Source organism: Cydia strobilella, chromosome 8 (genome assembly GCF_947568885.1).
Source record: "Cydia strobilella chromosome 8, ilCydStro3.1, whole genome shotgun sequence".
NCBI lineage: Eukaryota > Metazoa > Arthropoda > Insecta > Lepidoptera > Tortricidae > Cydia > Cydia strobilella.
The window spans coordinates 17,704,910-17,731,061 of NC_086048.1; the positions used below are offsets into that span (position 1 = coordinate 17,704,910).

The window sequence follows — 26,152 nt, forward strand, 5'->3', positions numbered from 1 at the left end:
AATTGTACTGTATAACATTAGTATTTAAGTTTTTGTTACTACGCTTCTATGGGTCATGCCTGAAATAAATGATTATTTAATTTAATTTAATTTGTACTCAAACTGACCAACATTTGTCCAGCGACTTTTAAAAATAACTTGTTTTTTGATTTTTAATACACTTTAAAGTTTATTCTAATATGCAATGTATTGCGAATTTTGTTAAACAAGGCGTGACAAGCAAAGTTAATCACAATGATGATGGCGTACATTGATGATAATATTTAATTTGTATGAAAAATAGGAAGTCTAAAGACTTCATAATTTTAAAAAGCTATTGCACAAAAGTGTCACCGTTTGAGGAGTATAATCTACAATCTTTGTTTTAATTATTTGCATTATTTGCGAAGAACACGCGAACGCGAAGCGGCGCGGAGCGGGGTTCAGTCTTTGATACCTATAGAAGTGTCCTACGTGGGCGATCTTGACGCGAACGCGAACGCCTTGGGCGCGCCGCGCCGCGCTGCTTCGCTTCGCGTTCGCCTACGTAAGACGCAGCGTTACAGGCCACACCCGTTATACAGCCGGTACTTAAACGATACGGCTAGATTATGGATGGAGTCGATATTGGACATTGACTCTCTCCTGTAGACTCCAAATATTAAAGTATTTACAACTACCAATCATATAATGTAAAATTATTTTAAACGGAATTATCCGAGATGTAAGAGCCCTGCAAGCTCGGCCGAATTTCACCTTCCCATACAAACGGAGTTTCGTTCTTATTTTGAAACTACGTGTTGGATTGTAATGAAAATTGCACATACAATGACATGAGGTATATCTAGTCCTGTAATTAGTTTACATAGCTCCAGATTATAAAACAAAAACATTTTGTATGAGAAGCTTAGGTACCTTAATTCGCTGTATTTTTTAACTATGGTATCTGAAGCTACATAAATTAATTACAGGACTAGATATACCTTATCCTATTGTAAGTACAAATTAAAATTTTAGAGCAATCTAGCTAGTCGTTATAAAATGAGAGCGTAACTAAGCGTTAACAAACATGTAGTAATTAAAACTTTAAAATTCAAAGCAAAAATAATAAGAATTGGATGTATTTTTTAACAGAACCTTCACTAAATTCTATAAAACTCAGGAAGAAATGTTAATCTCAAAGCTAAGCTTAATCAACTAGCACTAATGAAGCCCATATTTGGCACGCCCATGTTAGAATAAAGCCATTAAACAAATCAACAGGGCGTCTATTCGATATTCGCTGTTTTTGGCAAATAACACTTTTCCACAATGCGTGAAGGTCTCCTCCTTTTTTAGACTATTTCTATTGATCAGTCAAGCTAATTAAGAGCTAAGATTTATTGATAGTTTTTTAATTAACGTTACATTGGACTCAGAAGTAAATTAATCTATAATTAAGTAAATTGTATAAATTTATAACATAGCTTATCCATTTCACATTCTTTGTTTAAATAAATAAAAAAATACAAACATGTGTACGTCACATAAAACATTACTACAGGGTGGGCCAAAAATCTCTGCAGCTGACAGACAGCGCGATTCGGGAAATGAATTAGTGATTCATTAGATATGAAATAGTAAAGATATGTGACGTGCCACGGGTTAAGGTACCTTATGGCGGTTGGAGCTCTACGCTATTATTAACGCCGCAACGATTAATATTGGATGGTAGCGTCGCAAAATTTGCGACGCTATGCGACGTAAGCGCCAGCTGCCATAAGGTACCTTTTGACGTGAAATGTCACATATCTTTACCATTCCATATCTAGTGAACCTCTAATTCATTTCTCGAATTGCGCCGTGTACGTGTAATATGCTCCTATACAACTTTAATCTTCAGTTTGTAAATGTATGGCAACATGGTATTCAATTCTAGAGGAATCAAAGTACTTTTATATCGTCGCTATACTTACTCAACCTCATATATGCAACAATCAATTGATGGAAATGTCGCTTTTCTTACATTCGGAATACGGGTGTTTTTGTCATCAAATGAGTGTTGCAGATACGAGGTTGAGTAAGTATAGCGGCGATATTTAGTGTGGGAAGTTAGCAAAATGTCGTAGGTGGTGAAATCTGTCAGCAACAATTTAAAACTGCGCCAAAAATATATATTCGACATTGACATTTATTTACTTGATCGTCTTTGCGGACATATTTTTACGTAAAAGCAATAAAATATCTTTAAAAGATATATTGAGAAGTAACTGATGGCCAGTCTGCCACTATCGAGAACGGCGAGAATCAATCAACGACATGTATCAAGTATTTATACAACAAAATTATAATGTCCCGTTAATTTCAAGATTATATTCTAAGATTTTTTTTATACCACATCGGTGACAAACAAGCATACGGTCCGCCGGATGGTAAGCAGTCACCGTAGCCTATAGACGCCTGCAACTCCAGAGGTGTTACATGCGCGTTGCCGACCTTTTAAAAACCTGTACACTCCTTTTTTGAAGAATCCCATACTGTTAGACCCTCGGGAAAACCTCGGAAAGCTCATTCCACAGCCGAAGCGTTTGCAGAAGGAAGTTTGGTTATTCTGCCTACATATCACATAAGCAAGCAGTTTTACCTCTTGTTGAGCATGGTGCAAAATCGATGAACATGTTCAATTAACTGCCGCCCGCCAATTATCTCTCGTTTAACCAGTGCCACCCAGCTTCTAGGTGGAGGGCAAACTGGCGACCAAGTCTCTAACTTAATTTGCGGTAGAGACTGACCATAGGTTATGGACTATCTATCACAGACTCCGTATTACTACATATAGGACTTTTTAATACTTATTTATGATATTTATTTTTATCCCTGAATTACATACTGGTTTAAATTGTAATTTTAATTTATTGCACATAATTATTGTATTGTAATTTTAATTCTAAACATATTTTGTGACTATGTCTTAATTATATAATGTATTTTTTAATACAGTTGCTCAAAAAGTGGTACTTTTTGTGGCTGCGTAGCGTGCGAGAAGCTCAATTTCTCGAACTAGTGCTTTTTACTTTTTAGTTCCAAACTATACTTTCGAAACGCAGTTAAAATTGAATTTAGCGCGGAGCAGGTACCAGGGCCTCATGAGTTATGAGGAGGTGTCGTTGACCAACCCGCGCCGGGCCCGCGGCGGCCGCGGCCGGGGCGCGCACGAGTATGAAGGTATCGCGGGCTGCGGCAGCTCAAGTATCTTAGCTGTATAGGTACTTTTGGTTTTGGTTTGGTTTGGTGGTATGATTCTACTAATGATATAGTAATTTATTATTTTTTCGCAATTGTATTAAAAAACGTCGTTTACAACACGTGTGAAATGTCTTTTTACACTAGTTGTAAAATGTACTATTCTGATGTTGACATGTAATATTTTAAGAATATTATCAATAAATGAGTATGAGTATAAGTATATGGGTACAGATGTAGTGCATAATTATTTTCCATCGTATTTTCAAGGAAACGTACGAACGTGTCTTGCTATTTCAGTCAGTCTCGGTACAAAAAGTACTGAGGTTGACTGAAGTAGCATGACAAATACGAACGTTTTCGAGAAAATATGAAGGAAAACAATTATGCACTACATCTGTACCCATATTACAAAAACTGTTGCGCTCTTCAACTAATTAAGTATGGAAACGCCAATGTGACCGCGAGTTTTCTTATGGTTTAAAGTCTATGTCCGTAAACCTATATACGAGTATTATAATATAATAAGTACTTAGTACTTACATAATGCCAGAGGGATAGGGGTAGTACTAGCAGCGAATGTAGCCGAACATTTGCTGTAAAATGATTCTATATTAGGTCTATTCAGATAGGTAAGTAATAGTTTCTACTTTCTTGTTATCTAAGGGTTAGAAATATAACATTATAAATAACAAGAAATACACACGCACCACACCGGTGTAAGCATATAAAATAAATAAATACGCTTTGTCGAGATGTGGTAGTAAAATATGATGGTCAATTTAGTAAGTGATCTGTAATATGCCGAAACGTTTATCAAACGTCGTAAAAGACACGCATTACCCAGCAACACCCGCCATCTCGTTGCCGAGAGTTTGTCTTAATCGATCACAGTTTAACCGGCCCTAATCGCACGTAATTTATGCTATCAAGTGTCTGATTGAGTTAGGCTGTGGACTGTCTTTAGCAGTGAAGTAGATGTTTATGAAAGGAGTAAACAAGGCATTTGGAGGTTGGGAACTAATGATGACGTAATAACCCTTTGAAAGCCAAGGACTCTTACGCAGCGTACTACGTAGGCGAACAACACGCGAACGCGAAGCGAAGCGATGCGGCGCGGGGTCAATCAATCCTTTGATACCTATTGAAGTGACCTACGTGGGCGATCTCGTTGCGACCTCGAACGCCGTGGGCCCGCCACGCCGCGCCGCTTCGCTTCGCGTTCGCGAGTTGTTCGCTTTCGTAAGACGCAGCATTTTATTTATTTATTTATTAATACATGTCAATTCAATACAATTTTGCGGCTTTTGGCATTCTTAGGTTATAAATTGTAAGACGCAGCGTTACATAAGCGGCGCGGCGCGGCGGGCCCACGGCGTTCGCGTTCGCAATGAGATCGCCCACGTAGGACACTGCTATAGGTATCAAGGGATTGATTCACCCCGCGCCGCATAGCTTCGCTTCGCGTTCGCGTGTTGTTCGCCTACGTAGTACGCTGCATAATACGCGCATAGCGTTGTATCGCTTAAACTTCGGGGTGACATGCGAATCGGACCCAGTGTGCCATGCCCCATAGACGTGTAAGTAAACATGGCCATGTTCTACAAAAGTTTTTATGGCCTCTGCTATTGTTTAAAATAACTTTAATAAATGCTGAACAAACAGCTATTGTTTAAATCTGCAATACTTATGTTTATTTCGCAAATAATAAAAATATGGAAATATAGCACGACACGACGGTGTGCAATGTAGCTCGCATTAATGTCATTACAAACAATAATAATATTATATTATAAAAAAATAAAAATATAGGCGTGGCCGGGTGGTCCAGTGTTCAGGACGTTAGCAGTGTAAGCTGAAGACGCGGGTTCGATTCCCGCCTCGGCCACCGGTGGACTTGGTCACTTTTTCTATAGTGTATAATATCTATTTCAGTTAATAAAAATATTCAATGTATGTAAGTCCTACGCTTTTCCAAGGATGCGATACGATGCCGTGCTGCTGAACTGGAATAACTATGAAAGAGATTTCCAGTACGAAAATCTAGACTTAAAAAACTTATTTTGGACCTTTTTTAAACGACCAATGTGTACTCCATACTGCGGGTTCCATACTACACTGGCATATTCAAGATGACTTCGAACAAATGAGTTGTACAGAAGTTGTCTTTCAAAAGCAAATAAAGACTGAAACTGAAAAACTGAATATATACATTATTTATTTATTTAAAAGATTAAAGCAGGCAACAATGCCAATATTACAAATACCTTACAGACTAACATACATATGCATTTTATAAACTTAAAAACTAAACACTATTTAGGCGACAAAACGGCGTGGCTGAAATCGTCTGGTCTTGTGTCGGATTCGGCGCACTCGATGGTCCCCTGCAGCGGTCGCGGCACGCGCACCACAAAAGATTAGATTTATTTTATACTCATCGTCATAATATAGGAATTATTATATTTCGTACATAAAATTATTTATATATTTCTGTTCCAGGTAAGCTAGCAGACAGGATACGACAGGTAAAACAAACTTTTAATGGACTTTATTCCAATAGCTCGCAGTTCATTTGAATTGTAAATTTGTGCTAATTGTGTCGGTGCTAATGCCGTCGATCCCTTCTGTGATCATTTCTCTCATTTCTGGAATGGTAGGTACCTACTTGGTCTTTTCATTTATTCAGCCAATAGAAGTCAAAAACTAGTCCCTCATAATAGCCATTCTAATCCTGCGTACCTGTTCTCAAAAAGTTCACTAAATAGTCGATCAACCTTGTGAAAGGCCCACCTATACTGCTTTTTCTGGTACCGTAAACCAACTCAACTATAGGTAGTCCAAAAGGTCCCAATGATGGTACAAAACTAACTCAAATATCTTTGTTCAGGTGTGAATATTATTTGAACGTTGCAGTTCTAAAGCAAAACATTTTTACAAAAAGAAGAAAAAATCAGGCAACATTAAAAAAACTATTGATAGTACATAATTAGACAACCAGTCTGGCTTAGTGGGTACTGGGTAGTGATCCTGCCTGTGAAGCCGATGGTCCTGGGTTCGAATCCCGGTAGTGAAAAGTGTATTTATAAATATTTAAAACCTAAAATAACTGACGACCACCTCAGATGTTATCGCAGTTAGCGAATAGGTATTACGAATAGTAATTGAGCAATCATTTAAAATACCCGCATAAAATGATCATGTGACACCAACACATGGTATGTAAGTATAGGTAATTATAGAGTAAAGGATGACTCATGCTAGACCGGGCCGGGCCCGGCCGGTGATCACGTAGTGCTTTCCATAGAAAACGAAGCGCCGGAAGCTCCGGCCCGGCCCCGGCCCGGTCTAGCGTGAGTCATCTTTAATCATCCTTTTCAGGGTTTTACTGTCATTAACATCATTTAGTGATTAGTTAAAGCGAGAAATTTCGCGATGCAAAAGTCAAATCAAATGATGAAGTTTTGGATTCTGAAAACGATCCCCAAGTTTAACTAAATTAAGACGTTGACTTTGTAATAGTCGTCCAAGTAAGTTACTCGTAGTTTGAAATAGAATAGCTAACAATTACAAAAATGTTTAGCCCTTGAACTTCATAACTGAGTCGAAGTATTTAACCTTTAAGTATGTACTAAATTTTTCATTTCCGCGAAGGTTTCCATTTCATTAACCGAGCGACGCGTCGCTAGAGACTATTTCAGTTTTGGGTAAACATGTATTTGTATATGTTCTTCTCTACAGGTCGCATTTCACGACCGATTCTCCTAAAGCATTATTTAAAAAAATTGTCACTTCAATCTATAGAAATTTTCCAAGAACGCAGAGCCCAAGAGGTACACAACGTCTCACAGAGCCACTAGAGTCGGACCGAGCTAACTCTGCATGGTATTTGCAATGACAAAGTGTGACAATGTCAACATTACGTTTTAGTACTATTTGTTATATGTACCTTGCTTGCAGTTACAGGCAATTTTAGTTTCGCTAGTAGCCGCTGGCGCTAGCATCAGCAGCAAGCTAGCGTTGACGCATGTTATGGTCGCGTTCATAATTATTAATTGTCTATGATACTGATTTGTTTGTTTCCTAATGTTTTTTTCTTGTATATTTGTTTTTTGTTTTGTTTGTGTTTTTAATTATTTATCTGTATATATTTTTTTTGCTTTGTTTGTTTTCTTAACTATTCATTTTTTTGTAATGTTTTAGTATGTAACTTTATGTATCTTTTATCTAAATTTCTATGAGAGTATGAAGTTTATAATAAACAGCACTTCCTCACTTTGCTCTGTTCATGTCGTTGCAAAGTCAGCTTAGCTTTTTCTGTGTGTCACATTTTTGCAAATGATAAGTATAACATTTCAAGTTTAAAATTATGCTAATATCCCTAATTACTTTGTAAATTTTCAAAATTTCCTTTTCATATTTGCTTGGTCTCATTCGGTCGCTTTGTCATTGACTGATAAGTGATAGCGTTAGGTAATAAATGGTACGTTCACACCTTTACTTTAATACGTATTGACGTGTAGTTTACATACTAATCGTTTCTGAAAGAGTTTACAGTTTCCTGCCGTACGCTGCTGTACTAAAACCAGTTTTATTCCAGTATTTTACGGACCTTAAGTACCTATAGTGTACAATGCAAGCATCGCACATTTCTCGCGTCAGCATTTAATATATGAATGACTTATAATAATTATTGCTGTTTATGCGATTACGCTTTAATTCGATTTATATTTCAGTTTACGTACATACGTGCTCCTAGCTATTACTCATTATATACCTTGGTTATAAATAAAGACATAAACATAAATCAGTGTTTCCATCAAGATATCAATCAACCATCAAGATCAAGAATCATATCAGCTCAGATGTACAACCCGTACATATAGCGAATCGGAAATAATTTTTAATAGCTGATGTTTTTAGTTTAGGATATGAGGATAGGTTAGGGGAGGAGGATTATGTTTCGCTGTTCATTTTATCTCTTAGGTTATTAATTATTGTATTTTGGAACTTCATTTTGTAATTTATGACATAATTTGTGATTGAGTATAAAATAAATAATTGGGTTTAGGATATATCATGATTCTAGTATTATATACGAACTAGAACCCAACTTAATACTGTTATTTGCTTTCCAGTACAAGTATATACTCTGCACCTATTACAAATTATTTTTTACATACATACATACATATAATCACGCCTATATCCCGGAGGGGTAGGCAGAGACCACGGATTTCCACTTGCTACGATCCTAACATACCTCTTTCGCTAAATAAATAAATTATTTTTTGTCGGGTTTAAATGAAAATATATTTTGTAGGTCGTTTAGTACGCATCTAAACAATGTACTACATATAATACTATTTAGCAAAGTAAGACATGAGGCAAAACTGGCATAATAATTGCAGATAAAAATAATAATAAATCTTTAAACTAAAAAAAACATAGGGATTAGTTCCGGGTAGAATGTTTATAGGATTCCTACGTAGGTATATTATCTGAAAATATGTCATTAGAATGATATTTAAAAAAATATTATAATTTAATGTTTTGCGTTGCCGTATCTTTACTGGGCTTACAATATATGCCATGCGTGTTTTTTGGTTTTATTTGGATCGTGTGTTTTACTGTAGCATGAAAACTATTGTCCGATGTTGATAAATTACATAAGCCACAGTTTTAATCAACTTCAAACAACCGGCCAAGTGCGAGTCGGACTCGCGCACTAAAGGTTCCGTAGCCGTACTATTACGCAAAAAACGGCAAAAAAAATCACGACGGTTGTATGGGAGCCCCACTTAAATATTTATTTTATTCTGTTTTTTAGTATTTTTTGTTATAGCGGTAACAGAAATGCATACATGATCTGTGAAAATTTCAACTTGTCTAGCGTCTAGCTATCACGGTTCATGAGATACAATCTGACACACTGGTACAGACGGACGGACGGACGGACAGCGGAGTCTTAGTAATAAGGTCCCGTTTTTACCCTTTGGGTACGGAACCCTAGCTGAAAACGAGGAGGTTAGGTAGAGTAGAGGTACTAAATATTTTTTGTAGAATTTTACGTTTATCCTACGGGTGCACCTTTGTTCCTGTTAGCTGCTCTTGCATTTTGGTTTAGCTGTGAAGTTTTGGCTATTGTGATTACACGAAGAAAACGATATGTAAAGTAAACATTTAAGACACCTCGCTGTAACCCCGCCATAACGACGCTCCGCTTACAGTCACCCGATACAGATTTATTACCCACGCTGATTGGTCATTCGAGATGCCCTTTGGCGCCTTGCTCCAGCGTTTCGTATATTTTTAGGTTACACTATGTTCTATGTTTATTTATATGTTAACGGGGAGTTTTTCCAACTCATAACTAAAATTTTGGATACGTAAATTTAAAAGTATAGGTCAAATTGAGCAACTTTTGCAATGAGGCCAACGCTGAAATTGAGAACACATTGAATGACATCTGATCAGCTAAAGTATGAAACAGTCTGTATTTCGTAGTATGTCTGCAAATACTGCTAAAAAAGCGATCAAGTTTACTGAAAAAGGAGTACTTAACGAACGTACACAATGTAATAACCATATCTGGGAGACCGAACTTACCGCCACTTGCAACATTCCACTAACCCGGGGTTAACCAGTTAAACCTGGAGTTACCGTGGTTTCCAGCACAATTTGACATTAGGTTAACGGTTTAACCGCTTAACCCCGGGTTAGTAGGAGTGGCGCTATTATAGTACCCTGCCTGGATTAAGTACCTATACACTTGATCACGATCGATCGACTCATTTGCCTGAAAATAAACAAGTGTCAAACTGATAATATAAGGCGCTCAAAAATATATAATTTAAAGCTTAAAGTAGGTTATGGGTAGGTGGTTAATACCTAAAGTAACTTAATACCAAATTTCGAACTTTGTTTACTTACCCTCACTTATTGCGGTTGACTCCAGCTCTACATCTCTCATATTTTCAATAAATCAAAACCTTGATAACGTTACATCCTTCCAGCCCCAGCCTCCCCTACGCAGCCTGAGTGAAGCCTAAGCCCTGGGGAGACGCGGCTAAATAATATAACCCTCCGCTTTGTCAATAAGGACGTATGTCATGTTGAATAAAAGTGGAAATTCGCCCTTACGGCTTTCCGTTCTATGTACCTACAGCACATTGTACGCTTTAAATTGCTAAAATCCTGATTACCGGGTAGGGCTAATGTAAAGAAAAATTGGCTTAGATGTTGGATTTATTGTGCATGGTAAATAGGTAAATATGCCTAGAACTTCCAAATTATAAATCATTATTTTACTATAAACATTACCCATAAAGAGGACAAATAGTCGGATCTTGATAAATATGCATGGAACTTAGAAAGGTTTAGGTATAAATTAAAATCATTATTTACTAACTTTACCGATAAAGAGGAAAAATAGTCGGATCTTAAACAAAATACAAATAAATGTCTTCCATCATAATTAATCTGATTAAGCTGAATGCGTGGGCTTGAATTTCTACTGTCCTTCAAGCCAATTCGAACGTACACTGATATCAGAATGACATCAACTAATGTCATTCAGTTATCGTGCATTTCGTTGGTACTTTATCCGTACATGTATTGACGCGGGCGAGACGTAAGTAAATAATTAACATGATTCAAATAACATTCAGTGAATGTTATGTCTTTGTATTAAGGTTTAAAACAGTTCAGTTATAAGAGAGTGGTCGATGGTACAGCTGGATACAACATTGCTCTGGAAACGTATGCAGTGAACTAAAAGCGACGTTAAAATCGTGTGAAATTTCAACGTTACCAACCTGGACAGGGCTATTCATACATTCTACTAACTTTGGAACGACGCGAAATGAAAATTACTGGGAGCCAGTGCATATTTGCAAACTTATTTGGATAGTTAAAAATGTCGAAATAAAAATCTGATGTGGCTCGTAATGTTTGACACTAAAAATAAACAGGACAAGATGAAATAAATAGCTACAGCTAGTTCTTTATTTGGACATATATACATATAAATACATACATATATAATCACGCCTATTTCCCGGAGGGATTTAAACTTGCTAAGATCCTCACATACCTCTTTCGCTTCCTTCACTTTCATAACATTCTTCATACACGCTCGCCGGTTTAGGGTGCTCTTGACCTGGCCTTTCTTCAGGATTTGCCCGATTTGATCAGAGAAAGTTCGCCGAGTTCTACCCCTTCCAATTCCCGTTTCTACTTCTACCTTATACACCCTCTTTGTTAGCCTTCTTTCACTCATTCTTTTTTCTTTGTTTGGACTTTACCCAACTATAACCTTTAGTTTGAGCAGTAAGGCGTAATTTAGCAAAAGTACAGTATCAAAAATAATATATGATACCTACTAAAATGTATAACTTTTTTGTCGATTTAGACTTGTATGGCGAATTCTTCTAAAATATACATTCTAGTGTTTAATTTGCTTAATTATAATAAATGGTAGCCCATTTGTCACCTCTATTGATTTTTTTCCCTAAACTACGTTTAATTTTAGGATTGCCTAAAACGAAGTTCTGAAAAAAAAATCCAGCGTAGTTCCGTGGCCGGTCGGTTTATCGTATTTCATCGTTAGCAACTGAAACACAGCCATGATTGATTAATGTTTGTTCGTTCGATTGCTTCCGTAAATCAACATTAGGGCTAAAAAACCATTCATTATTCCGAGTTCATTAATTAAGTACAAATATGCTTGACAACTAGGTGTTTTAGGAAATTTTGTTGAAATTATTGATAGTCGAGGTTGAGGTAGTTTTTATGGGCAGGTACTATTATTAGTCACAGCTCATATGCTACTACTGTATACTAGTGGTTCTAGTAGTAGTAGTAGTAGTAAAACTTTATTGTACAAAAATAAACATAAAACAAGAGAAAAACGCATCATTTGTACAAAGGCGAACTTATCCCTTTCAGTGGTTCTGTGGTGTATGGACCTCGCGGCCCCCGATGCTCCGCCATTTTGAAAAAAAAAAATATTCAAAAACTGAATCGACGAACGTATACTATTCACGAAAAGTAAAATCAACAATAAAACAACACCAAAACGGAAATGGCGGGACGGCCTAGATACATTTTGTGAAAATCTAATCTAAATATCTTTACAAAAAAATCCCGTTTTACTTAAATCTGTCAGTGATATGTAATTTTTTTTTAATGTTTGTAACTCAGGTACTTACTTCATCGATGTCATTGCAACATTGCATTCACTGCACCGGTCGTATTTACAGTATTTACACACGTCGCACAGATGAGGTAGCGGCGTTTCCCTCTGACGTCATTGTGCGCGCCGGGTTATCATTTAGCTACAACTGGGGCAGTTTTTCAATCAGCTGAACAGTGATGTGACTATGCGGTACCTGTTTCTATGCGACTAAAATTTTATGAGTTTTCCTAGGGTCCTAGCCATGATGACAATCGTACATCGACAAACGCCAAACAAAAAGAAAAAAAATGTATTATATGACAGATGTTACGAAAAGTCACGTGACTATTTCCATATATTATTTAAGTTTCGATTGGCGTTTTCTATCAACGGTTGACATCTTGGCTAGGACCCTAGGAATAACCTAACTACCTAACACCAGTGCTATTTCACTCTATTGTTCGGGCGCGCTCACTACTGCGCCACGGTCCGCTTTCCTATTCCTACTCAATCTTCTCCACTTTGCCCATAATTCGCCATCGTCAGGTGTGAGATTGTTCTGTTCCATCCATGTCGGCTATCCCGACGTTCAGCCAGCACTTGTACATTTGTATCATTATTCCACTATCAGCCCATCCATATACGTATTAATCCAGTAAACAAAGTTAACAACGTCGTCTCAAAATCCCGAATCAGGTCAACCTCATTATCGATATTACATTATCGATAGATTTCCCACCCCTAGCGCTCCGGGACGCCATCACCCGCATCCGGTCGTCGACCTCTCGGCCATTTTATATTTGCCTTCAGCGAAAACTGTTGCATCATACTTACGCTGAAGGAAAATTAACGATTAGCCACTCATTTGTCGGCATGTATAAGTTTGCAGTGTTTGAAATTGGCAAATTTAATTTGCTGTCCCGTAAAAATGTAACTAACGAAGCCACATAATGTATTGATGACGCCCGGAGACAACAGCTTTCGTTTTAGCTGCATTATTAAATTTGTCACTGTGTACATACTAAACCACTGTCCAGTTTCATGAGATCCGTGGGCAAAAAACGAATTGAGAATACTCAATGGATTTTTCTTTTGTAGTAGCTCAAGTAAAAATGGCAGCGGAATGTTGTGAGATAATACGCGGTGTTACTAGATTCTTTGTTGCTTAATATGTATTTTTAATTTAATTAATTAGGGTTAATGCGGATTTCATCTCCGAAAAGTATTTCTTTTATGTTTATTATAAAAGGTTAGGGTTTAATTTTGTAAATTTGCCCGAATGGGTTATTGTTGTTTGTTTAGAACCTTGACATTTTTTTTTTTTTTTTTTACTAGCCTAATTTAGTGTCCCACTGCTGGGCAAAGGCCTCCCCTCGTTTCCTCCACTCGACCCTGTCGTTTGTAGTGTCCCGCCAATTTGGATAAAATGCGTCTAAGTCGTCCCGCCATCTCCTTTTCGGCCTGCCTGCACCCCGGCCAGCACCATCTATGGTGTTCCGTGGGTCCCACTCGGTAACCATTTTGGCCCACCTTTCAGGGTGCATGCGGCAGACATGCCCAGCCCAGTCCCACTTAAGCTTAGCGGTCTGGACACCTACATCTACAACTCGAGTTCTGGAGCGCATTTAACCTTGACATTAAATTAAATAATTTGAATTATGTTAAGAATTAGAAAGCTTCTCCTGCATAATCTCTAATTTCTAAAATGATATCATTTACTCATAGGTATCATCCGCGCGTGCATACTTGTCGAGAGCGAAACGCACGGGCGAATGAGAACAAAATGATATCATTTTTATATCACAATTTAAGTTTGCATTGACTTTCTGAACGGTCTGGCATTTAGCTGACGAGCGTGGGCTCCAAACGTTACGTTACTGCCTCGCGCAGCTGATATCCTGGTACTGACTGATTTAATAACACATTTCTTTGAAGGTTCTTTCGCTTAAATGTCACCAGTAAAAAACAGGCTCGTTTTTTATTTGCTAATGAATGTTCTGTATTTTTCGAATTTAAACTACCGTGAGACATATTAACTTAACTAACTTAGCGGTTTCACTCACGCACACACAACAACATGTCGTGCGAGTGACTAAAAATACGTAAATACGTGTACTGACTGTTATGTTATAAGTACGATGCTTGCTTTATATAAATAATTTTTAATTTAAGCGTTATGTTGTATCTTCTTGCTGTGTACCTTTTTGTTATTTAACTATTTGTTCATTGTATGTTATTTTATGTATCTTTTCTTCTTGTCTGTTACCTTCCGTGATTCTTCTCACCTGATGGTCTCATCGGAAGATCAGCGCTGGAAGTCACCGGCAACATGCTGAGATGAGGCCATTTCGTGGCACTTTAATCTTATTTAATGTTTTCTTTTATATTATGTAATGTTTGTTTGTGCTTACGAATAAAATCTCATTCTATTCTATTCTATTCTACTAAAGTTCTGTATTTTTTTATTTTGCTTTATTTCAGAATTGTGTTTAAGAAGTGTGAGGACAAGGTAAAACTTTACTATAAGTCGATGTAGATACAGTTATGACGTAAGGCAGTACCTACCGTTATGTAATTATTAAATATATAAAATCGCTTGTACAATGGAATCAATTGAATTTATAGGTATTCTATGTAATTTTAATTATTGCCAGAATGACTATAGTCAATGTCAGATATTTACAGTTGCAATAATAATAAATCTAAGAGGTTTGCAGATATATAATGAAATTAATGAAGCAGCCAATATTCTTAATTAATTGTATTACTCCAAGGTTGAGTCACATTTGTTATTATGATTTAGAAATTGTTATCAATCGATATCGATAACACTCGAATCGATATTTAATGAATCACTACTCTATCACCAGTGCAGTACGTTTTTGTCCCTAAAAAACCAGGCTATGCATGAGTGAGTATGCCTACGAGATAGATGTAAGTAAACCTTGTTGTAGTGACTTCCCTTTTACTACAGATATTTTTAGATACGCACAAAAATATGTTAAGCTAATATTTCGTCAATGTTTCATATCACAAATTCGCAAGGACGAAAAGGATAAAAATAGACGTATTTATGAGTAACATAATATCCAATACATCATGCTTTCTGTAATCTGACAACTGAAAGCGGTTTATCAAGCTCTGTGAGTATTCAAGGGGATGTTCGCTGGTTAATTTCAATAGAAAAGGTATTGCTGTGTTGGTAGAATGATGTACAGTCGCCATCAGATATATCGGAGCGGCCAAGGTGCTCAAAAATATCTGAACACGCACTCTAACGCCTTGACAATAGTATAGTCCTCCACATCGATTTCGATGACGGCGACCTCAACAATCAAGGTTTTTCCCTCTCATGAGCTCTTATGTGGCTGGCCAGGCCAAACTTGCTCTTAAAAACTCTTTTACACTCACGACAGTAGAGTTGACCGGCCGCATTGTACATATACACGTAGGAGGGCTTAGGTCTTTCCTTGCGCAATTGTCGTTTTACATCTAACGTCGTGAGTCGTGAGGCGGTTTTCCTCAAACGACTTGATGGATGGACTTGACAATAGGGGCGTGTTCAGATATTTGTGAGAGCCTCGGCCGCTCCGATATATCTGATGGCGACTGTACAATGTATACTTATTGCTAAAAAATATAGGTACATTAATTATCGCCGTTTAGAAAATTTTTAGGATCATTTTCTTTTTAACAAATCGAGTTTAAAACGTCGTAAACGTATTATAATTGCAAGCGTTTTTGAAACAGTCCTACAAGTCTAATTTGATGCCTATATGTTGTCAAAGTTAGGTAAGGGTAAGAAGAATAGATGTTGAATGGAAAAATTTAAGGTCTAAAAATTCTCATGGGTAGGTATGTATGCTCGTATTACTCGTATATGTCGGCGTTATTGATATTAGCGCCATCTGTAATTCTTTTATTTCATGTTTGTCTGTGCCATCTAGTGGCAGACTGTGAAATTATGGTAGATGATTTACTTTTACCTACGTTTGCGCGCCATCTGTTGGCTACTTTATTAATCATTCCGTGAATCAGGTGACCGTTGGCGGACCGGTTGGCTTGTTTTTGAACGGATGAGAACTCACTTTCGCTCGAGCCGCCGGCCTGTCTACGCGTCCTAAGGGTGAGCTGTATCACACCTGAATCACTTTGTTTATTGTTCTGATTGTGTTTATTTGTGTTTACGTGTATTGGTTAAATAATTGTGTGATTACCATATAAATAAATATACCGTACAAGTAAATTGTTGTGGAATTAATCCGGCTATAACATGGAGGGCCAGGGCGAGCCCGATGACGACGGCTCGTGTTCACCTATAATATCTACTCATAAATCCGACATCGGAAGTGGAAAAAGATTGCTTAACGTGTCCGCGACTCAGCAAAACCCTGACGTAAACAAAAGTGACTTGCCGATTTCTTCTGTGACCGTGCAAAATACTGTGCAAATTCCTTTCACAACAGATAACAATAACGTGACGAATCCGGTCGCTAGAAATGAAAATATAGTGTCGTCTTTTGCCGCGATAAATAATCGTGTACCGGTTTCTGCCGTGATAAACGATAATGACGTGCAAACTTCCACCGCGACCAACGCTTCTAATAATGAATCTAGTCGAATATTATCGTCGTTAGCGGATATATTACAAAGATTAACAAACCAACAACAAACAAACATGAATACAAATAATGAAATGTTAGCCGGTATTTTAACAAAAGCTGTCACTTCATCACAGCGCCCAAGACTAAGTGATATTTATATTGCTCCATTTAACCCGGACGGTGAGGTTCCAGTTAGGGATTGGTGCGAGCATGTAGACAGGGCTAAACAACATTGGAATCTAACGGATTACGAGATTTGCACTAAGATTGCTGGCTTATTACAAGGTCGAGCGAAGACCCTCGGAGATACGTGGCTTGTAAAATCCCCACTTTGGAGCGACATGCGAAATGCTTTAGTGCAGACGTTTGAACCTGAAGCACGGTATTCAAATGATATAGTGAAATTACGTAACTTCAAATTCGATGCGTCAAATCCATCAGAATCTATTACACGGGCGTGGACTATTTGGAAGAGAATTATGAGCGGTGATAGGGAAAAAGATGCTGTCGAAGCAATTATAGGTTGTATTGATAATGATTACTTGCGATTACGTCTGATATCTAGTAAATGCACGACCGTACCTGAATTGATCTCTGTTGTGTCAACTACAAAACCCCGCGAATCCAAGAGTATTGAACCACCAGCAAAACGACCTAGGCTTCGCAATAGTCGAGACGAATCGCTCCTGTCTTGTTTCAAATGTGGCAAGGTTGGCCATGTGCAATCAAATTGTCTCAATAATAAAGTTACTGAACCTAAGCCTCTGTTAACCATTGATGACTCAACAGTGAGCACAAAACCCTTAGAAAGGCAACCATCAAAGTGTAATTATTGTGGGAAATTAGGTCACACCGAAACCGTCTGCTTCAAAAAACTCAAGGACAATGGTGAAAAAAATAGCTTAGATTACAGTTAAGTCTAACGTATCCATTCCATTCCAATGCAAATTAAAGTCAATGAGCGTCTTATAGTACTATTTGACAGCGGACCAGATCGCTGCTTAGTAAGAAGACCATTAGACCAAAAGTTACCAGAAAACGAAAGGATATACTTTTTAATGCCATTGTGAAGCGAACTTATTTTGTCTAGCCAATGTACAACAGTCTTCTACGTTATCAGTGTATTCATTGAAATATGTTTTTATGCGAGCTTGTAATTGGATCCGATCTGGTGAAATGGACGTTAATGGGAACTGCTCAAGTAGTAGGGACGACGAATGAAGACTTTATACAAAACACTGATACAGATTTGACTAACGTAAATGAATTTCAGCAATTAAAAGCGGTCTTGGACATGATTAGGATTGTCTTTGCTTCTAGAATATTTACCAAATTATTCAACTCGAAGATCCCAAGACGGTATTGTCCCGTTGATTATATTGCATAGAAACTATTCCGTAACAAAAGATCAGATAGATAGATTAGCTCATGCCTCTTGTTTCACCTATCATGATATGACTCAAGGTTTTGATCAGATCCCTATCAAAGAAGAGTGTATCCCAAAAACACTTGAGGTATGTTATCCGAGACGATTTATATATGAGTATATTTGATGCAATTTGGGCTTATGAATACACAAGCGTTGTTTCAACGTGAAATAATAGCGACACTGCGCCTATTTCTCAACTAAATACTAATTTACACGGATTATGTCCTTATAACATGAAACACTTTTAAAAAGGTACTCTAAATATTGGAACAAAAGTTCTAACTGCTTTTCATGAGGCTGGCTCCCTGCGACAGTCCTAAGTAGTTCTAGCAGTTCTGGCTTAGGAGCAATATTGGTCAAATAAAATACGGCCGGCAACACGCATTAGCATACATGAGCATGTGAACGAAAGAACCGGAAAGTCATTATCGAAGCATCTCGTCATTCTCGTTATTCGAATATCGTCAATGAAGCGCACGGGCTTTTTCAGTCGCGAGTTTATTTATTGTGGTGTTGTAGAGCTGAGACGTGACCCTGACTTAGCCGCAATAATAAAGAAGTCAGAACACGGTAAAGAAGTGAACAAATACAACTTATATACAAACATGCCACCACACCCTAGCTGCTTACGGCCTTGAAGCATTTTGGATGGGAGAAGGAAGACACTTGAAAAATGATGTGAGGTTTACTGGTTTGCCGCGATGTCCAGTACTGTTAAGAAACTTTTGGATAACTGTGTCATCTGGAAATCAAGTATCTTCATGTGCAAAACACGTACAAATGTTGGTACCTAAATCAACGCCATTCCAAACAATCCTTATACACATGGATATGTTGTGGTACCTAATTATTCGCGCATACACGAAATTCACGCCAATTACAATGCAACAAGTAAGACTTCGATATTTAAGCTTAATGCTCTCAAAACTCTAGTATGCCTGTCTCGAACACCTCATCAAAATAATAAGTGATTACGGCACTGTTTTCACGACTGAATTTGAGGCATACTGTAAGGAGAACGGTTTTCAACAAAGTCGATCCAACGCAACGGTCAAGTGAAGAGAATATTGATGGCAGTTTTTAAATGGCAATCCCTAATTATGAGTCTAATGATTGGAAGGCCTCATGATACTCTTGATATAAACTGCACTAAAAAATAAGACTACTTTTACTTCTTTACGTAAAAGCCCTAACGGATATGTCATATGCTGTACCCGCTAAACTAGTGTGCTTAATTAATGACGCTGAATGTATCGGTTTTCGCGACCAACCTGTACGTAAAATAAAATAAAGTGTTCTTAGGGACAAACACAGAAAAACACGAAATAAGAAACACGAAAATAGGAACAGCTGTCAGGAACCCATGTCGGCGATAAATCAAGAACCCATTTAAAAAAAAAACTAACAACAAAAGAAAATCTGATTCATAGCCTGAGATTATTTTCGATTTTATAAAAAAAAAACCAATAGTAACACTTAAAAGAAAAACATTAATTGAATTGAATTCAACGTTAAGTGGAGATGTAATCATTAATACCTTATTTAACGTTAAGTGAATGTGTTAAGTGTGTGTTAAGTAATTAATTACTTTCAAGTTAACTGTATGTGTAATCATTGATAACCCTTCAACGTTAAGTCACTGTGTAGTGATTAATAATTAGTAATAAAATTCTTAAAAAAAAAAAGTTAATCATTAATTCTAATGCATAGCAATAAGAATATTGTACAAATCACTATGTACGCTAGGTAAATGTAGTTAAAATCACCTGTAAGCGAGTTGTTGCTTGTATGTATTTGTCGAGTTGTTGTACCTAGCAAGATTTATTTTTGATGAAACATTTTATATTAACATATTCACTGGAATCTCAAGTAAATGTTTAACTGTGTAAACATTGTTACATAGTTGTCGAGGACAGGGGCCTCCATCTATGATAGTTGTCAGTGGAACATAGTTGTTGAGGACAGGGGCCTCCATCTATGAGCTCGAATGCTTGAAGTTGTAGAGGACAGGGGCCTCCATCTTTGAGATTTGATGCTATCGCATAGTTGTTGAGGACAGGGGCCTCCTTCTATGAGATTTTTGCTGATGCATAGTTGTTGAGGACAGGGGCCTCCTTCTATGAGATTTTTGCTGATGCATAGTTGTTGAGGACAGGGGCCTCCTTCTATGAGATCTCTTTTTGTTGCATAGTCGTTGAGGACAGGGGCCTCCTTCTATGAGATTTTTGCTGATGCATAGTTGTTGAGGACAGGGGCCTCCTTCTATGAGATTTTTGCTGATGCATAGTTGTTGAGGACAGGGGCCTCCTTCTATGAGATCTCTTTTTGTTGCATAGCCGTTGAGGACAGGGGCCTCCTTCTATGAGATTTATTGTTGTTGCATAGTCGTTGAGGACAGGGGCCTCCTTCTATGAACACCATAAGCTTACAAATGTCGAATTGGCCGAGTGGCTGATGATTGGTTTTGTATGATAGTTTCTGTAGAGCATGTCGAGCGCGACCTGCAGCAGGATGGTCGTGTCGGCGTTATTGATATTAGCGCCATCTGTAATTCTTTTATTTCATGTTTGTCTGTGCCATCTAGTGGCAGACTGTGAAATTATGGTAGATGATTTACTTTTACCTACGTTTGCGCGCCATCTGTTGGCTACTTTATTAATCATTCCGTGAATCAGGTGACCGTTGGCGGACCGGTTGGCTTGTTTTTGAACGGATGAGAACTCACTTTCGCTCGAGCCGCCGGCCTGTCTACGCGTCCTAAGGGTGAGCTGTATCACACCTGAATCACTTTGTTTATTGTTCTGATTGTGTTTATTTGTGTTTACGTGTATTGGTTAAATAATTGTGTGATTACCATATAAATAAATATACCGTACAAGTAAATTGTTGTGGAATTAATCCGGCTATAACATGGAGGGCCAGGGCGAGCCCGATGACGACGGCTCGTGTTCACCTATAATATCTACTCATAAATCCGACATATAATAATGGCGATGACTATCAGTCATCAACGTCATCATATTAAGACGTCAGATTAAATTTGAAAACCGCAAAACCACAAGTACAACACGTAATTAATTATAAATTAGTATTAATCTTATTTTTGCTGTTCCCAGGGTTAATTCTTCGTTTTGTGAAAATGTTTTGTCTTAGAACTGCGAAATTATAATAATTTTCCAACGTGAACGGGTATTCATGTTAGTTTTGGAGCATATTTGGAAGCTTTGGAACTATAGTACCCAGTGGTTTTACAGAACTTTTCTAAATCTAAATAGGTACTAACTGAAAACAGATAAGTACGTACATAAAACCTAACAAAGCAGTATTCTACGTAAAACCAAAGATAGATATAACTCCGTAATAGATGGATACAGTCTAAGGAAAAAACGTGCCTCGAAAATCAAGAAAATTTGATTCTCGTTCAGAGGGCGCTACTAGTTTTGGCCTACAGTCGTATAGATGGCGTTGACGGTTTCGTTTGTTATTGTTAAATGCATTAGTAAAATTAACGCATATCAGTGAAAGAACATGGGTCAAAATCATAAAAATAATTAATGCAAATAAAAAAAAATCATTTATCTATATTTAAATACATTCTATCGTATTTTTATAAATCTTAATTTTTAGTTTTAAAGTGTGTCGACAGATGGCAGTGAATTTACTGGGGTTACAAAATTTACTATGACAGTACCGCTCTAGTATAAGTTACTCTATGGTAAAACCTAATCTAATATACCTAAGTTGTTAACGGGCTCCTGGCGCTCGTGGCGTGGGAATGGAGCAATCATACGCCAATTATCACTGGGGGCAGGAGATATGGCGCAGTAGCGTTCTTTTGATGTAACTGACTTCAACATTTCAAAGGTTTTCAATTCTTTGTACTTAACACGCTTTTATGTAGCTTCACTCCGTATATAATACTTATTTGATTTATGTAAATGATGTTAGTCATTTTGACGGCAATATTATGTTGACAGTCAGTTGCCTTCCCCATTTAAACTGTGGAGAAGTAAAATAAAAATAAAAATAATTTATTTTCAGACAATTACAGTCCATAGTTGTTAGTATTAACTTACAGGTTATGTTATGTTATGTTGTGTTAGTAAAGTCAGTGCTGTTTTTATTAAAGGACGGTTTTAAGACGATTTTAAGTGGTATTTAAAATATTTCATAGCTTGGCTTAAAAAACTAGCAGTCTGGTTAAAAAGTTTGGGCTTTTTAACCTTGCACGGGGTTGAAAATAGCATAGGTTTTACCTGTCTCTAGTTTTGTTCTATGGTATTTGGCTTAAAGGGCATACCATAGCATCCAAGCCATAAAAATAGAAGAATTGACTTTATTCGTAGGATTGACAGGTTAAACTTATGCTGAGGTGCATCTGTAAAATACCAGGCGTCTCACTCTGCTATTTCGTCGCGTCGCAACAAGTACCTGCGGCCGCCCAATTTTGAGGTTTTGCCATAGTAATTGCCGCACACCGCTATGGAACCGACGCCTGCACGCGCTTGCGCCGCCTTGCGCGTAGTAGTCGCGTTTTGTTAGGGAGTGAATATATCTTTTGTACCCTGTACCTAGTACTAATATATATTTTGTGAAAATACTTCGGTCAACCCCATTCGACACGAAGAAGGGCAGGTAGAGAGAGATTTTTTACTAAAAGTTCAATTACTTTATAAGTAATTTTGTTAAGGAACAAAATACAAAAACGTGTTGTAGAACGACGGACATTATTTCGATAGCAGCCCTTACCAGCATTCAAAGTTTCAGTTACTTTACTGCTCCTTCCCGCTGCTACATTCTGCATATTCACGCTTTAATGGCGCACCCCGACACATGCCAACTGAGTGTGTTTATTTTTGTATTTATATATTGTTCGTAACTATGGTAACGAGTTACAAGAAAAAATCTTAGGCCCAAACAAACACCTACTTACTTACTAGTATATTATTTATTTATTTATTTTATTTATTTATTATTATTCGGAGATCCAACAGCTGTTAACATGTCTATAGGTTTTATAAATATGATACAAAAAGCCAATTACAGGTTCTCACCAGTAGCTACATATTAACAAAAACAATTGGTGGTTAGCACTATTGCACGATTCCTACATTTACACGCCAAAGCTATAGTAAACTCATAATTCGAAATTAACTAATTATTATAATGTTTTGTTTATATACTTACATTTTATTGTGTATTTGGCAAAAGTACTGAACTTTGAACAAATTTTACGGTTTTACTGGCGTGTTTTCAGTCACTTTATCGATATGTTCCGAAAACTTTAAGTACTGAATTGTAGTGATTTACGGAAACGTCCCAAATTTTGAACAATAATAATATACCGGTATTTTAAAGAGTCCGTCATCGTGTTGCCTACTGAACTGAGATTCAATCAGGTGAAGTCATTCGGGATTCGCCATTCTGTATGAATACAGTACGGTATTCGACATGCGTTAAGTGACGTTACGTGTTGAACTTCAGTTGAATGGAAGAAATCGTGTGTTGTCGAATAGGTAAATTTGACATTAGCAATCCACAGTTAGGTGACAACGAAACCAAACCGAACCACGACGAGTTCAGAGCCATTTTAAACCGTATAGTAGTAAGAAAACCAAGTTGATTTTTGTTGAATAATTTTTTCAATGAATGAGTTTTGGTTGTACCAAATGATACTTTCCACGGTTGATGAACAAATGATTCATTCCTCTGTTGAACTGATGTTGAAGCCGAAACTGACAGTTGTGCATCTCGAATAGGGCCCCAGTAGGCGCTCGGTATTCGGACGTTTTCGCCAATCCGGCACGAACAGTTATCCGGTAATTAGCGACTCGCGTGATCCGCTCTATAATCCAGCAGTTTACACAGCTGAACTGCGGATTACAGAGCGGTTGCATTTGATATGTAGGATTTGTTTTCTATATGGTGATTATTTTGCATACAAATCCAGTAATTTGGCAGTTCCAACAATAAGGCAAAGGGGGAACATACCGAGCGCCTACTGTACAATACATACATAGGTATAGGTATAAAATAATATAAAATACAAATATGCTTTCGAGCTTCTCAAACATCGTGTATGTACCTACCTAAATAAATTAGGCAAGCCAGGGCTGCAAGTCGGTCACAACGCGACGGGGCGCCTTCTGCGCCGGGCATGGCGTATCTGAACGAGTGACAACCCTGACTGTTAACAATATCTTTCTATTTATAGCTTGGACCCAACGTCTTACAGATCTGATAATCTCAAGGAGGCCGGATTGTTTTAATTTGATTTTATACCTCTGTAATGGAAACTTTATTCTTAATTTATAGGTGAAAGCCGAGCCGCGAGCGCTTAGGATAGTTTTTATCAATCATCATCATTATTCTACGCAGACGTAATAGCTACGCGTATAGTAGGGGGCAGGAGCTATAGTTATACGTATAACGAAAGGTGCCTTTTGCAGTAATCCGAATAGGTGCTTTTTGCAGTAAGTAGGTATGTATTCTCTGAAAAGTGTATCTGAAAGCTTTATCGTTTAGTTTAACATTTTTACGGAAAAATCCACTTATTCCACTAGGGCAGAAAGGAAATCTAAAACACATTTTGTTTTGCTTTTTTTACGCTTGTAACTTCTGTGTACAGCACTTTTATACGTGTAATTCTACGTCTATACATAAATGAAATGTAATATATCCTTTCAGATATAAAAATGTATTCTATTCACTGATACCTCGGAGGTAACTCAGACGAATGAATATGATACGCGAAGCAGATTGAATTCCAAGTATAAGCATCCATATGCAGATTTGATTTTAAACTTCATATTCATGTGACATCACTAGAGAATAAATGCGCTTTGAATGTTGCCAGATAAGCTGTGTAAGTGCAGCTGTTTATAATATTTTAGACGATTTTATCTATATATTACGTGTAAATAGAAAAGTGGGGTAGTTTTGAAAATCACAATCAAATACGTATCTACTATACCAGAACCGCTTTTTTCTTTCAAGAATCAAGAATCAAATGTTTTATTCGTGATAAACTTAAAACTAAAATTACATACAGAAGTGTGACTAAAATAGGTAGGAGTTAAAGATTACCACGAAAATGATCTCGCCTCAGCATAATGCTGACCCGAAAGTCAGCGCTGATCTTCCGGCGAGACCATTTTGGGCCACAAGCGCAGCCGTACGACACGGACCAACCAGCTGAACGCAGCCTTTGCAGCAGCGACCAGCGCCATCTAGTCTACTGTCTATGGCAGTACTTTGGCAACACAATACTTATAAATGCTACTGCAATGATTACCACGGCATCTTGCTTACTGCAGAAAGAAGCTTCCCGTACCTATAGTTTCGTAAATATTTGCAATTTTTAAATTATTATGCAGTTTTCTTAAGAAGAAGAGAGTTTTCTTTAATGAAGAGACATATTTATGCAAGTTCATTTGACAATTAGGCATATGCGCGTGTAGTGACTCCCACCTTGTGGCCTAAATGGATAACTTAAATGCTTCAAGCTAATAACCAGGTGCTTCCTTCGAATTGGTTTCTGGCGTGTTGGAGGGTCTGTCATGGAGCGCCCTAATCCGAAAATCCAAGTTTGACATTTCCAGTTTGACAAGACATTAACATTTACGCCAAAAACTACTTGTGCGGCTGCAGCTCACGCACATATTTTCAACACACATTTCATGATATCCGTGGGTTGGACGGATGAACGTCGCGCACGGAGGAGCAGCCCGAGGGAAATTA

The 26,152-nt window shown here is 37.5% G+C and overlaps 1 protein-coding gene and 1 non-coding gene across 2 annotated transcripts in view; both read left to right on the plus strand.

Moving 5' to 3' along the window:
- LOC134743746 (terminal nucleotidyltransferase 5C) overlaps positions 1 to 26,152 on the plus strand; it is a 331,263-nt gene that overhangs the window by 133,826 nt on the left and 171,285 nt on the right. The gene's annotated exons all lie outside the window — the stretch shown is intronic.
- Trnat-ugu (transfer RNA threonine (anticodon UGU)) lies at positions 5,018 to 5,089 on the plus strand. Its single transcript has one exon. It is a non-coding gene; the product is annotated as a tRNA-Thr (tRNA).